This window comes from Artibeus jamaicensis, unplaced genomic scaffold, assembly GCF_021234435.1.
Source record: "Artibeus jamaicensis isolate MK-2021 breed Jamaican fruit bat unplaced genomic scaffold, CSHL_Jam_final contig_774, whole genome shotgun sequence".
NCBI lineage: Eukaryota > Metazoa > Chordata > Mammalia > Chiroptera > Phyllostomidae > Artibeus > Artibeus jamaicensis.
In genome coordinates, this window is record NW_026521963.1 from 108,155 (window position 1) to 124,916 (window position 16,762).

At 39.2% G+C, this 16,762-nt stretch overlaps 1 pseudogene; it reads right to left on the reverse strand.

Moving 5' to 3' along the window:
* Positions 1-15,612: 15,612 nt before the first annotated feature.
* On the reverse strand, positions 15,613-16,510 carry LOC119055649 (olfactory receptor 1A1-like; annotated as a pseudogene).
* Positions 16,511-16,762: the final 252 nt, after the last annotated feature.

Here is a 16,762-nt window from a genome sequence, read left to right on the forward strand (position 1 = left end):
TGGGCCCCTCTCCTCTGCTGTTCAGTACAAACTGGAACTACCCCATGGGATACAAGGTCTGTGGTACAATTTTGCTCCTGGTCATACTCGCAGCCTTCACTGAAGCCTTTGCAGTGTTAAGTGTCAGGATTCCTCCTGAGAAGTTTAGCTCATGAGTTGCTTAGGACACCTCATCTATGGACCCTCACCCTGCCCCCTGTCCAGCCTAATTGATCCATAGGATCCCCCAGAACTCATCCACTTTCCAGTAGCCAACTCCCTTCATGCCACCTTATGGAAGGTGAGTCTGAGCTTTTGCAAAGGGCTTGTGAGCATGTGCAGAAAGCCTGCTCAACTCTGCAAGTTTGGAAGAAAGCACACATTTTAAGGCATTGCCTGGGGAAAACAAACTGGAGACTCTCAGCCCCTTCTCTGACTTTGCAGGATTGAGAGAAGGCATGCAATCTTTGATTATGCTATTACAGTTGTCACATTTTCCTCCCTTTATTCCCCTCTGCCCTGCACACCCCTTCCCACCCACATTCCCCCCTTTAGCTCATGTCCATGGGTCATGCATATAAGTTCTTTGGCTTCTACATTTCCAATACTATTCTTATCCTCCCCCTGTCTATTTTCTACCTATCATTTATGCTACTGATTCTCTGCACCATTCCCCTCTCTCCCCCTCTTCCTCTCCTGCTGATAACCCTTCATGTGATCTCCAATCCTGTGATTCTCGTTCTAGTTGTTTGTTTAGATTGTTTTTTGTCTTTGTTTTCGTTTTAGGTGTGGTTGTTGGTAAGTATGAGTTTATTGTCATTTTACTGTTCATATTTTTTTATCTTCTTCTTCTTAGATCAGTCCCTTTAACATTTCATATAATAAGGGCTTGGTGATGAACTCCTTTAACTTGACCTTATCTGAGATGCACTTTATCTGTCCTTCCATTCTAAATGAAAGCTTTGCTGGATAGAGCAATCTTGGATGTAGGTTCTGGCCTGTCATGACTTAGAACACTTCTTTCCAGCCCCTTCTTGCCTGCAAGCTTTCTTTTGAGAAATAACCTGACAGTCTATGGGCACTCTTTTGTAGGTAACTGTCTCCTTTTCTGTTGCTGCTTTTAAGATTCTGTTCTTATCTTTAATCTTGAGTAATTTAAGTAGGATGTGTCTTGGTGTGTTCCTCTATGGGTCCAACTTGTTTGGGACTCTCAGAGCTTCCTGGACTTCCTAGAAGTCCATTTCATTTGCCAGATTGGGGAAGTTCTCTTTCATTATTTGTTCAAATAATTTTTCCATTTCTTGCTCTTCCTGTTCTCCTACTGGCACCCCTAACATTCAGATTTTGGAGCCTTTCAAGTTGTCCCACAGGTTCCTAAGCTTCTCATGTTTTTGAATTCTTGTTTCTTCATTATGTTCTGATTAATTGTTTGTTTTCTCTTTCAGGTCCAAACTGTCGATTTGAGTCCTGATTTTCTTCCTGTCACTGTTGGTTCCCTATGCATTTGTCTTTATTTCACTCTTCATAGCCTCCACTTTTTCCTCTCTTTTGTGACCATTCTTAACCCATCCTGATTACCAGTGTTTTGAACTGTGAATCTTACAGGTTGGCTATCCCTGTGTGGCATAGTTTTGTTTTTTCTGGAGCTTTGATCTGTTCCTTCATTTGGGCCATACTATTTTTTTTTGTCTTTGTGGGCCTATTATGTAGTAAGGGGTGGAGCCTTAGGTATTCACAAGGGTGGGGCAACCCACATCTTGTAGTGGTGTAGATGTGTGTTAGGGAGGGGTCTGAGAGGGAACAATGGTGCTTCCCATGCTCTCTGCAGGTTTTCAGTCACTTCCCCTGCTACTTCCAATTAAATTGGGCTCTTCTAGTGCCAATACCCTGGCAGGTTAGCTTGTATATATTCTAGGATCCTGTTGCTCTCTCCAAGGAACTGTTCTGTGCAACTGGGAGTTTCTCCCACTGCCATCTCAACCCCACAGGTGTTTTCTTTTTAGATTTTTATTTATATATTTTGAGAGAGAGGGGAAGGGAGGCAGAAAGAGAGGGAGGGAAATATCAATGTGTGGTTGTTTCTCATGAGCCCCTTACTGGGGACCTGGCCTGCAACCTAGGCATGTGCCCTGACTGAGAATCGAACTGACAACTCTTTGGTTCACAGACTGATGCTCCACTGAGCCACACCAGCCAGAGATACCAACAGGTATTTTCAATCAGAGGTTTGAGGCTTTATTTCTGCACACTGAAACTGTAGGTTGCATGGTCTTTCTCACTCACCAGTTGTTCCTACCGGTTTATCTGCACATGAATGTGAGACCATTCAATTCACAGTCTACTGCTTCACCTGGTCTGCCAGCCACCACCTTGTCCTCCAGCCACAAGAAGGAATGCTATTTTAAGAAGTCACTCCCCACAGGGAACAAGAATCATGGAGTGGGTGTATCTATAGAAAAGTTTCAAGAGAGCTTTAGAGTTCCCAGTGGACTGAGTAATGAATGTATTTCTCTCCCAAAGCAAGTCAATAAAAACTGGAGAGGATGACTCCATTTTCAAATGTGAAGACAACAACTCAAAAATTCAAGAACACAAAAACTGAGGAAGTATGATGCCACCAAAGGAATACAATAATTTTCTAGTGATTGATCCCAGAGAAATGGAAATCTAGGCGCTGCCTGACAAAGAATTCAAAATAATTATTTTAAGACACTCAGCAAGTTAGAATAGAAAACAGATAAAAAAGCTCATCAAAATTAGGACCACAATATGTGAACAAAACAAGTCCAACAGAGATAAAAATCATAGAAAAGCATGAAACAGAAATTCTGGAGCTTAGGAATACTGAGACTGAAATGATAAATGCGCTAGAGTTTTAACAAATGCCATAGGGAGTTCTTCAAGTTGAAACAAAAGGATGTCAATTTGTAATGTGAAATACCATATGATCTCACCTTTAATAGGAACCTAAATAACAAAACAAACAAACAGGCAAAATATAACCAAAGACACTGAAATAGAGAACAGGCTGACAGTAACCAGAGGGGGGTAATTTTAGGGGAGAAGGGGAAAGGTTTACAGGGACAAGTGTAAAGGACACATGGACAAAAACAAGGGGGAGTGGAAATTTGAGGGAGGTGGGGAGGGCTGGGGGTATGGGCTGGGATAGAAATAAAAGGCAGAAAACTGTAGTTGAACAACAATTAAAATAAAAGAATTAAAAAAGTAATAAATTAAAACTGGTGAAGGTAGGTATAAAGACAAATTCAGAACACTCTAATTTTGTAATAGCTGTGTAACTTATTTTAACTCTAGTATAATGTTTAAAAGACAAAGGTATTAAAATAACTATAGCTACAGTAATTTGTTACTGAATGCAGGGAATGCAAAATTGTGACTTAAACTGTCAATTGTTGGGTGGGGGATGAAGGGTAGTGTCTTTGCAATCAAAGTTAAGCTATTAGTATGAGACAGAGGAAGATGGTGGCGGAGTAGGACAAAGGATTTCGCTTCCCCCCACACACCAGAGAAAAACCGTGCTGATCTGTACAGGAGCGCAGCAGACAGCCAACAGGGACCCAGCATATAGGAAGGGAGGAGTCCAGAAATTGGAGCAGACTCTGAATGACCAGAAGGTGAGGAGACATGGCTGCATGTCAATAAGGTCCCAGGGAAGGGCAAAGAGGCTGCAGGCCCTCCACCGGGCTGTGCTGGGTTGGGCCGTGCCCCCACAGGGGCCCAGGCCGAGCCAGGGCCCGGGTTGGTTTGTCTCAGTCTCTGGGAGCACCTCAGTCTCTGCGAGCCAAATGCTGGCTCTAGGACCTAGGGAGAGAGCCAGTCACCAGCTGGGCACAGTTTGAAAAAAATCCCTACTCAGCTGGGCACAATTTGAAAAAACGCCAAGAGAGATCTGTTTGCTTGGAGTGTCAGGGAGAGGAGTGGGTATGAAGAAGAGAAATAGAGAGCTTTGATCACACGTGGAGTCTGTGGACTCCGGCTTGGGAAAATTGAGAGTCACCCTTGTGTCCCCCGTTGGACTGGGGCTGGGCCGGGTCTGCTGGGTCTACCTGACTCTGGGAGCGGGAGCTGAGGGCTGGCTGCAAAGGCCCCTGAGAGAGAGCCAGTCACCAGCTCCCTCTCTACCCAGCCGGGTGCAGTTTGAAACACTCCAGGAGAGATCTGTATGCTTGGATTGTCAGAGAGAGGAGTGGGTATGAAGAAGCAAATCAGAGAGCATTGATCACACATGGAGTCTGTGGTCACCAGCTTGGGAGAATCCAGAGTCGCCTTTGCGATCCCACATAGCACTGGGAAGGGTTTGTGCCAAGGCCAGTGGGACCAGAGAAGCCTGGCTGGGAACGCACATCCACACCCCAGGCCAGGACTGTGAATCCTGGGGAAAGTCTGCTTTCAGTGGAGCGCTGAGGAGAGGGTTTTGGAAGAGCAATTGTAAGACCGGCTGAGTTCACTGAGAAGGGAGAAAGACAGCACGCACTAATCGACCCTCAGACTGCTGCAGCTAGTGTGACCAGAAGAAAGGCTTGACCAGCTGGAAACCAACAAGAGGGGTTTTTTTAAAAATAATCTTTTATTTTTTTAACTTTATTATTGTTTTACCTTTCAATACTTTTACCCTCTCTCTTCTTATTTCTTTATTCCTTCTTCCCTTCTTTCCAAACCTAGCACTTTCTCTTCCCTTATGCTGCCTTTTTTTCTTTCTTTTTGACCCCCCCACAGTGAGACAAAAGACTTGGAATGGCAAAAAGACCAGAGTTGGACTCAAAGAGGGGGCATCCCAACAGTAGAGACAGAGAGACAAAATTCACTTTGCTATAACAGAAAAACTACAAGTTACTGCATATTTGAGTTTTTTCATTATTATTACACCTTTTATTTTAATAGTATCTCTGTATTCCTCCTCTTTCTGTATAGTCTTCTTTACCTTGGTTGGATATATTGTATCACTTGACAGGTTTCCCCTGTCGCCTCAACCATAGTGTATTGCTAATTTTCTGTCCTTTACTTCCCCTTGCCCAGTTAGCAAACTAGTGAAAGTCCAATACTCCCTAATCTTGGTGTATCATAGATTATGTTGTATAATTGTTACTCTAATATTGTTGTAAATAATAGTTGTTGCATACTGTTGTAAATATTAGACAACACCCTCCCCCCCCCAGATCTTAGCCCACTACCTTATTGCCTGAACTATAATACTGCACTGGTTGACTCTGTTCCCTCTCACACTACACCTATTTACCATCCCTTATTGTCACCTTACCTGAGAATCTGACCTCCCTCAACCTTACTCCTTTCTGAACCCAAATCACAAGCCTTCCCTCCCCAACAAAAGCCTTATCTGCCTTTCACCCATTCTGAAAAGTGGCTAGGTGGGTGGAAGATTACGGCTGTCACTGTACACAGTTGGGGGAGCACCTATTTCTTCTCTACCAGCTGCTACCGTAAATATCATAGATACTCTCCTGCTGTCATAACCCAGTGTGCCTTCTCCTCCAACTGATCACATATGCACACAAAAAGAATAGGAGGAAGTTGTGAACACCAGGATACCAAAAAGAAAAAAAAAACAAGAACAAAGGAACCAGCAAGAGATAACAAAAGAGTAAGGTGAAGGAGGGAGTAGAAACCACACAAACATCAATCCAAGACCTACCTGGAAATATAACTAAACAGTGGAGAAACTTCCCAGGGCAAACAACTGAACAAGAGCAAAACAGAATCTTCAAAACCCTGTATATGCAGAAGAACGAGCTTCAATGCAACCTGCCCTCACCAGCACAGCAAATTAAAATGGGTAGGGAACAGAGGAACCATCAGTTCACCAGCTGGTGGGAAGAACCCCCCACACACACGCACACACAAAAAGACCCAGAAACAACAAAAACCAAAAGACAAACCAAGAGCCAACGATAAGGACAGCCCAAGACCAACAATTTGGGGAGATCAAGGAGACTACACACTGAATCTCACAGGTATTGTACCACAAAGGTACACACTATAAATCCAGGAAGCCAGAACAAATCAATTTAAGAAGCCGAAGCTAACAAGAAGAGTCTCACAAACAATGGGAAGACAACAAACAACAACCAGCCCCCATTGAAAGGAAAGGAGGAAGCCTCAGAAAGAATGCTAGATAAAATAGAGGCAAGTCAGCTATCAGATATTGAATTCAAAGCACTGGTTATCAGGAAGTTCAAAGAGCTCACAATGAGCTACCAAAAACTACAGGGGAGCTACAATGAACTCACTGCAAACTATACCAACATGAAAAAGGAAATAGAAACTATCAGCAAGGGCCAAGAGGAAATGAGGAATACAATTTCAGAGCTGAAGAATACAGTGGAAGGTATGAACAGCAGGATTGATGAGGCAGAAGATCGGATCAGCGAGTTGGAGGACAAAGTAGAGAGAAATGCCGAGAAAGAGCAAGAAAAGAAAAAGAGGCTCAGAAAGAATAAAGAAGGATTAAGAGAAATAAAAGACAATATGAAACGTAATAATATCCAAATAACAGGGATACCAGAAGGAGAACAAGAAGAGCTAGAAATAGAAAACATATTTGAAAGAGTAATGAGAGAAAAATTTCCCTAATTTGATAAGAGAAAAAGTCACACAAATCCAGGAATTACACAGAGTCCCATTCAAGAGGAACCCAAGGAAGCCCACTTCAAGACATATATCATTAAAATGGCAAAATTCCAAGACAAAGAGAGAATCTTAAAGGCAGCAAAGGAGAAAAAAGAAGTAACATGCAAGGGAGCCCCAATAAGGTTAGCCACTGACTTCACAATGGAAACACTCCAAGCAAGAAGAGAATGGCAAGAAATGTTCCAAGTAATGAGAACCAGAGGCCTACAACCAAGGCTACTTTACCCAGCAAGCTCTCAATCAAGATAGAAGGACAAATAAAGAGCTTCCAAGACAAAAGAAGTCTAAAAGAATTTGCTGCCACCAAGCCAGCTCTACAAGAAATACTAAAAGGACTGCTTTAAGGAAAGGAAGGAAAAGAGACAGACAGAGAGGAACCCAGGTACAAAAATGGCAATGAATAAGTACCTATCAACAATAACCTTAAAAGCAAATGGATTAAATGCTGCAACCAAAAGATATCAAATAGCTCAAGGATAAGAAAGCATGACCCACACATTTGCTGCCTATAAGAGACCCACCTCAGGACAAAAGACTTACACAGACTAAAAGTGAGGGGTTGGAAACAAATTTTCCAAGCAAACGGCCAGGAAAAAATAGCTGGGGTAGCAATACTCATATCAGACAAAATAGACTTCAAAAAAAGGGCCATAAAGAGAGACCCAGAAGGTTACTTCATAATACTCAAGGGAAGAATCCTCCAAGAGGAAATAAACATTGTAAATATATATGCACGCAACATAGGAGCACCCAAGTATATAAAGAAAATCTTAGAGGACTTCAGAAAAGATATTGACAGCAACACAATTATAGTTGGGGATTTTAACACCACTCTGTCAAAAATGGACAGATCTTTCAAACAAAATATCAACAATGATATTGTGGAATTGAACAACGTCCTAGATGAAACACACTTAACTGATATATATAGAGCCCTTCATCCCAAAGAAGCTAAATACACATTCTTTTCAAATGCACATGGAACATTTTCAAAGACAGACCACATGATAGGACACAAAATGAGCCTCAAAAAATTCTAGAAAATTTAAATCATCACGAGCATTTACTCCAACCACAAGGGATTGAAACTGGAAACCAACCCCAAGAGAAAAAGTCCCAAAACGTTAAGAACCATGAAGATTGAATAACATGCTATTAAACAACGAATGGGTCAAGAATGAAATCAGGGAAGAAATAAAAAAGTTTCTGGAAACAAATGAAAATGAACTCATGACAACCCAAAACTTATGGGACACAGTGAAGGCAGTCCTGAGAGGGAAGTTTATAGCAATACAGGCCTACCTAAAGAAGATAGAAACATTTCAAACAAACAGCCTAACCCTACGCCTACAAGAACTTGAGGAACAACAACAAAGACAGCCCACAGCACATAGAAGAAAAGAAAAAACCAAGATCAGAGCAGAATTAAATGACATAGAGACTAAAAGTACAATTCTAAAAATCAATGAATCCAGGAGCTGGTTTCTGAAAAGATATACAAAATAGACAAGCCTTTAAGCAGGCTCATCAAGAAAAGAAGAGAGAGAACCCAAATAAACACAATCAGAAATGAAAGAGGAGAGATTACAACTGATCCCACAGAAATATAAAGGGTTGTAAGAAATTATTATGAAGAACTGTATGCCAAGAAATTTGAAAACTTAGGTGAAATGGACACATTTCTAGAAAAATATAATCTTCCAAAACTCAATGAAGAAGAAGCAGAAAGCCTGAATAGACCAATAGCAGCAAATGAAATTGAAGCAGTAATTAAAAATCTCCCGAAACACAAAAGCCTTGGACCAGATGGTTTCACAGGAGAATTCTACAAAGCATTTAAGGAAGAGCTAACTCCTATTCTTCACAGACTATTCCAAAAAATTCAAAATAATGGAAAACTCCCAAACTGTTTTTATGAAGCCAGCATCATCCTAATTGCCGAACCAGATAGAGACACAACAAAGAAAGAAAACTTCAGGCCAATATTGCTGATGAAGAGAGATGCTAAAATCCTCAACAAAATATTGCCAAACTGCATCCAACAATACATTAAAAAGATCATCCACCATGACCAAGCGGGATTCATCCCAGGAATGCAACGATGGTTCAATATTTGCAAATCAGTAAATGTAATTCATCATATAAACAAAAGCAAAGACAAAAATCACATGATCATAGCAATAGATGCGGAAAAAGCTTTTGATAATGTACAACACCCATTTATGATAAAAACACTCAGCAAAGTGGGAACAGAGGGAGCATTCCTCAACATAATAAAGGCCATATATGAGAGAACTACAGCCAACATCATGTTCAATGGGCAAAAACTAAAACCTTTTACATTAAGATCAGGAGCAAGACAAGATTGTCCACTTTCACCACTTGTATTCAATATAGTATTGGAAGTTTTAGCCATAGCAATCAGACAAGAAAATAAAATAAAAGGCATCTTAATCAAAAAAGGAAAAATAAAACCCTCATTGTTTACAGATGACATGATAGTGTACTTAGAAAATCCTATAGACCCCACCCAAAAACTGCTGGACCTGATAAATGAATTTGGCAAAAGAGCAGCATACAAAGTCAATACCCAAAAATCAAAGGCATTTTTATACCAACAATGAAACAGCAGAAGCAGAAATCAAGAAAAAATCTCATTCCATATAGCAAAAAGAAAAATAAAATATCTGGGAATAAACCTAACCAAGGAGGTAAAAGACCCATATGCAGAAAAATATACACAATGCTAAAGAAAGAAATCAAGGAAGACACAAACAGATGGAAACATACGCATGTTCATGGATTGGAAGAATTAACATCATCAAAATGTCCATACTACCCAAAGTAATTTACAGATTCAATGCAATACCTATTAAAGTACCAATAGCATATTTCACAGATATAGAACAAACACTTAAAAATTATATGGAACCATAAATGACCTCGAATACCAGCCTCAATTTTGAGAAAGAAGAACAAAGTAGGAGGGATCACAATACCTGATACCAAACTGTATTTCAAGGCCATTATAATCAAAAAGCCTGGTACTGGCATAAAAACAGGTGCATAGACCAATGGACCAGAACAGAGAGCCCAGAAATAAACCCAAATTTCTATGGCCATTTAATATTCGACAAAGGGGGCAGCAACATAAAATGGACTAATAATAGCTTCTTCAATAAATGGTGAACTAGACAGCTATGTGCAAAAAAAAAATGAAGCTTGAGCCCCAACTTACACAATACAGCAAAATAAATTGAAGGTGGATAAAAGACTTAAATATAAACTGTGACACAATTAAAGTCCTAGAGGAGAGAACATTTACAAGAAAATCTCAGATATTTCATGCAGCAACTTTTTTACTGATATGTCCCCCTGAGCAAAGGACACAAAAGAAAGAATAAAGAAGTGGGATCTCATCAAAATTAAAAGATTTTGCATGGATAAAGAAATCAGTATTAAAATAAAAAGTGATCCAAATGTATGGGAAAACATATTTGCCAATAATACCTCTGACAAGGGTTTAACCTCCAAAATATTCAAAGAACTTACACAACTCCACTGTAAGAAGTCAAGCAACCCAATTAAAAAGTGGGCAAAGGACTTGAACAGACATTTCTCCAAGAAGGACATACAGAAGATTCAGGGACACATGAAAAGATGCTCAATATCACTAGCTGTCAGAGAGATGCAAATTAAAACCACAATGAGACACCACGTTACATCAGTCAGAATGGTCATCATAAACAAAGCAATAAAAAACAAGTTTTGGAGAGGTTGTGGAGAAGAGGGGACCCTAATCCATTGTTGATAGGATTGCAGACTAGTACAGCTGTGGAAAACAGTATGAAATTTTCTAAAAAAAAAAAAACAAACTAAAAATGGACCTGTCTTTTAATCCAGCAATTCCACTGCTGGGATTATATCCTAAGAACCCAAAAACACCAATCCATAAGAACCTATGCACCACAATGTTCATAGCAGCACAATTTGCAGTAGCCAAGAGTAGGAAGCAACCTAGGTGCCCACCAGTAAATGAATGGATCCAAAAACTATGGTACATATACACAATGGAATTTTATGCAGCAGAAAGAAAGAAGGAACTCCTACCTTTTGCAACAGCATGGATGGAACTGGAAGGTATTATGCTGAGCGAAATAAGGCAGGTGTTGAAAGACGGATACCATATGATCTCACTTTTAACAAGAACCTAAACAACAAAACAAACAAGCAAGCAAAATAAAAACAAAAACACTGAAATAGAGAACAGGGGGACAGTGACCAGAGGGGAGAGAGGAGGGAATTTCAGGGGAAAAAAGGAAGGATTTACAGGAACTAGCATGAAGGACACATGGGCAACAACTAAGGGGGTTGGAAATTGGAGGGAGGTGGGGAGCTCTGGGCGGGAGATAGCTGGGATGGGAGTAGAAGACAGAAAACTGTACTTGAACAATAATTAAATAAATTTTTAAAAACAGCATCAAAAAAGTTAAGCTATTAGCTTAAACTAAACTGTAATGACTATAAGCCTTATGTAAGCTTGATGATAACCACAAAGCAAACTGAAAACACAAAAGACAAAAAAAATGGAATCAAAGCATTCCTCTACAAAAATAATCATCAAATCACAAAGGAAGACAGTAAAAATGCAAGAAAAGATCAAAGGAACTACCAAATATTCAAAACAACAATGAACCAAATGACTGTAATCCTTAGCTATCAAGTACTTTAAGTGTAATAAATTAAATTCTCTTATTATAAAAACATAAGCTAGTCAATACTATTGTATTTACTACCTTCGTATCATGACAGATGGTTACTAGACATATCAGGCTGATCATATTGTAAGGTATATAAATGTAGGATCACAATGTTGAATACCTGAAACTAATATAATGTTACACATCAACTATAATTTAATAAGAGTTACAAAGATAGAGTGGCTGAATGGTAAAAAAATAAATAAATAAACCAATATGCTCCCTACAAGAGACTCACTTCAACTTTAAGGACATACATCAACTCAAAGTGAAGGGATGAAAAAAATATTTTATGCAAAGTGAAACCCAAAAGATCAGGGGTTCAATGTATACAAATCAATAAATGTGATACACCACATTAATAGAATGAAAGAAAAAATTTTATGATCATCTCAGTGCACGTACAAAAAGCATTTGGCAAAATACAGCAGTATTTTTCCTAATATTTAACTAGCCGTGCATTCCTGTAATAATCCCCATGTGTTGAAGGTAGAGGGCCCTTTTAAAGTTTTCTTGGTGTCTGCTTATATGTTTCTGGGAATTTTGGCAGCAATACTCACAAGTGAGATTCCTTTGTGGTTTTATTTGTGTGAAATATTTATCAGGCTTTAAAATCAATAGTATAATTGCTTTATAAAACTATTTTGGAAGTTTTTCTTCTGTCTATAATTTGAGCAACTGTCCTCAGATGACATCTGATTTTCATCTTCTCTTCAGGGTAGGGAAGGCACAGTTTTAGATTTTTTAAAAAAGTGTTTCTTCTACTTTGGTTTCTGCCAAAGCCCATGGCCCAGTGACACAGCACTTAACCACTTCCATGACTTCCTGGGAAAGCAGAGACATGAACAGAGTCTGACAGCTGTGATTTATGTTACTGTCATTTCCTCCTTGTGCAGTTCCCTGGCATCTTCTTTGGTGTGACTGGGTATATTTGGGTGGACCACATGATGATGATGAGAATGGGAAATGAGATCAGAAGTTGTCAGTTCATTTTCTTGCTTTACAGTTTGATAACTTTCTATGGTAGTCCATGTTTCCTGCCTCTGTCCTGTAACTTAACTACTATCATGGCTGGAGTGTCCTCTCTGCCTCTCAAAATTCTAGCCATGTCTCCCACCAGTGCACACATTCTGACTGTCTTAGACATTGTTACTCATTCCTTTATATCTCCTCCTTGGGCCCGCTATTGAGTCAGGAGAATGCAGTAGGTCTGAGGGAAACTGGACTCAAGCCCTCACCTATTTTCCAATGCAAGAAATCGAATAAGTCACTTCATCTTTTGGGGATTTAGTTTCCTCATCTGTAACAGAGGGCTATTATTATCTATATTATAAGGCTATTTTGAAAATTTAAAAAGACAGTAATGCATGTGATAGAATAAAAGTACATAAGCACTTGGTATATTTGACATTTAATGAAATACTTTCTCTGGAACTATATGGCACATTTTGAAATATGTGACAGTTGGCACTTTTTTTGTGATGACTATTGGTGCATTTATTTGTTAATTATTTAACTTATTTTAATTTTTAAAATTATTTCAATTACAGTTTACATTCCATATTGTTTTTGTATGAGTTTGGGGTGTATAGTATAGTGCTTAAACACTCATATACTTTACAAAGTGGTTCCACTGATATTTCAAGCATCCACCTAGTACTGTACTTAGTTATGACAAAAACTAGTTATTCACCTCATGCCCTATGCTTTACTTTACATCCCTGTGACTATTCTGCAACTACAAATTTATACTTCTTAATCACTTCACTTTTTCATTTAGCCTCTCAAACTCCCCACCCTTGTGGCAGTTATCAGCCTGTTCTCTATATCTGTGAGTCTCTTTATTGTTTCATTAAAAGAAAAACTAATGTTTTCATGCATACTCAGTAGTAATATTATGACAACATGCCAAAAGTATCCTGGGCCATGTGCTTTGACTGACAGAAAACTAAGAGAGACTCATAGGTCAATTTGTGTGGACATCAATTTGAGTTTGTATAAGTTTCTTTCTTCCCCGACTGGAATTTTCATTCTCCATTATGACCCACTTTCTTGAAATTTAGTCATTATATCACAGTCTTTTACACAATTTCATTTATTTCTGAACTTTATCAACTACAGTCTGATTTACACTCTCCTAATTTTTTAAATCCTCACCTGATGATATGTTTATTTATATTAGAGACAGAGGAAGGGAAAGAGAGACTAAAAGAAACCTCAATGTGAGAAACATTGATTGGTTGTCTCCTGTATGTACCCTGACAGAGAATGGAACTCACAACCTTGGTATGTGCTTTGACCAGGAATTGAACCCACAACCTTTTTTTGTGTGTGTGTTCAGGATGACATTCCAACCAACTGGAATAGTCCTGTCCACCAGGCCAGGACTACTCTGCTAATTTTGCTGCAAAGTTTCATATCTTCCTTGGACAATTTATTGAATACTTCCATTAGAGTGTCCCACTGGACCCCTTTAAAATTGGCCCAAAATGGAACTAATTTCTCTTAAATTACTCTCTTACTAATTTCAATAAAGGTATCCTTTATTATCCTAAAAATTACTACATTCTATTATTTCTATTTCCACATTACTTTTGCCTCTGGGTTTTTTGTCTATATATTCACTCTTGCACTCCAGATTGCTCTGAGGTGCCTAATTAAACTCCTGGTGTCACCACTCCTTACTCTTCCCTTACTGCTCTCTTTCCTACCTAGCCCTTCTTAAAGAAAAACTCTCATTGTTTCATGCAGAGCCCTGTATCTTGTTTTTTTTTACTGATTAACAAGCTTCTGTCTATTCACCTAATATCTATTTATTTATTCATTCATAATGGAAGATATTATGAACATCATTGATCCACTACCTAACCTTAACATCAAGACTTTAGTCATGGCCTACATGGTGCTGAACTTCCATTACCTTGAGTCCCCACTCTTGAACATCCTCTCGTCCCGAGTTCTGTACTGATGTTTTGGTTTTGTTTTTAATGTGCTTTTATTGCATCCATGTTTATTCCCACAAAGTAAATTTTTTGGCTATTTTACTTGCTTATAATCTTGTGAAAATTTTATCCACAGTGGCATTTTGAAACTTACATGTTTTCAGCATGTATTATTATGATAAGAACAATCAAATTATAGCATGACTCAATCAAATTACCTTGGGCCATTCAGAAAATAAAAAATTTCTGTATTGGCTGCAGTCACTGATCCCAGTTAGATGGACATTTTGTTGAATATTACACAAAGAGGTGTCAGGAGGACTGTGTCTACAATGATGTCTGTGTTCATTTTCATTTCTATGCCCAGCAGTAAAGATGAATAGAAACTATATCAACAATAATAATAACAGAAAAAAGGCCGTACTATGTGGCTTCCCCTCTTCTGAACTCTATGGTTGTGGTAACACCACCTTTTCTCTTCAGTTCTCTTAGTCCCAGTGAAAGTAATTTCTTCCTGAAGTTAACTTTTAAGTTATATCAATGTTCATGTTTTATCAGCTTTAGTTGCTTTCAAAATACACCTATGCATCTAATTTTCTCTTTTAATTCTTCTTTGTTTAAACATTATGCATATGAATTCTGATAGGCTCCTAGGTGAATTTATGACACACCACATACATATGATGGGTGAGAAATAAAGTCAAAGCTGATTGCATCTAGTCATTATCAGATTACATTTATTCATTCCACCTCCACCAATAGTTATGTTCTTTAATGACCAACGTTGGGAAAAGAAGAGTGATGTGTTAAGACAGACAGCCCTTTCCCTCAGGTTTGCATGAAAAGTAGGGATGATTAAAGATAGAAGTCCAAAAATGACTTTTGAGTGGTGATTTATAGCCTTCAAAGCCTGAAGTACTGTGATCTTCAACCTATGACAGAGATAAGCCAGACATTATTATTTTTATTATGGACATCTGGATAGCAAGGCTCCAAAATTCTCAACTTTGCTCTGCTAATTAGTAGCAAAACTGGGACAGGTCCCAATATTCCTTGTCTACCACTCTGCCAAAAGGAACAATAATGTGCACAAACTGATAATCTCAATACAACGTCTTATTAAACTGCTATAAGATTCCTGAGAAGAGAAGTGTAGTAGCTATAAAGAAGAAAGGTGGCTTATCAGGTAGGGAAGACATTGGGGATGGACTTCCAAGCGCATTTTAATTAGTGACTGCAGTCTGCAGTGTATGAACTCACATTGCTTACATGGAGATTCTCTTGCTGAAAAGTTTCCCCAGGGCAGCTTTCATGTCCCGATTTCTCAGAGTATAGATGAAAAGATTTAAAATTGGGGTCACTGTGATGTACATCACAGTTATCACAGCATCTTTTGAGCTATAACTGGTCAGAGGACAGAACATGCCCATGACTGTCCCATAATACAAAGAAACCACTGTGAGGTGGGAGCCACAGGTAGAGAAGGCTCTGAGCACACCCTTGGTAGATGGGACACGTAGGTTGTGGAGAAGACCTTAACATAGGAGATGATACATAGCAATGGCACAAAGAAAACAGCAACCCCAAGGTACCTCATCTTCACATTAAAGTGGATGTCAGGACAGGACAGCTTGAGCAAAGGGGTAATGTCACAGTAGAAACTGGCCACTTCCTGGTTGCCACAGGACAGAGTAGCTGTGAGCAGAGTCTGGGGGAGGGCACTGATGTCTCTAATTACCCAAGACCCAACAACTAGCAAGACACAAGTTTGTGGGCTCATTATTGTGTAATGAAGTGGGCAGCTGATGACCATTGCATGGTCACATGCCATCACAGCCCTGATATAGGTATCTGTGTTACCCAAGGTAATCATGAAATACATCTGTGTTAGTCAACCCGAAAGGAGATAGCTTTGGTGCCCAAGAGATAGTTGGCTAGCATCTTAGGGATAGTTACAGAAGAAAAGATGTCAACCAAGGAGAGGTTAGCAAGAAGGAACACAGTAGGTTGTGAAGTCGAATGGCCCAGATGATAAGCAGGTTTCCAATCATTTCAATGGGGTAAGAAGAGGAAGAGGATGAAGAAGAAATCTTCCTGTTCCTGCTGCATGCTTACTCCCAGGAGGATAAAATATAGGGTAGAGGACCTATTGTCTTCTCCCATGGATTCTTCAGCAGGAAAAGGGAGAGGAATCCAAGTTTATTGATGAAGTTAGTCTGTAATAATCATCCTCGACCACCTCTTTTGATTCCCTTATTTACTGTGTCTGAACCTGGGTGACTAAATTCAGAAGTAGGCAAATATGTTGATTTGTGGGGTGGGGTGGGAGGGAGAATTTCTTTTGGTTAGCAGGACTAACTGACAGTTGGCCCTGGACACTCCTGCACAAGTAATAAGTGATCTTGAATCAGTGGT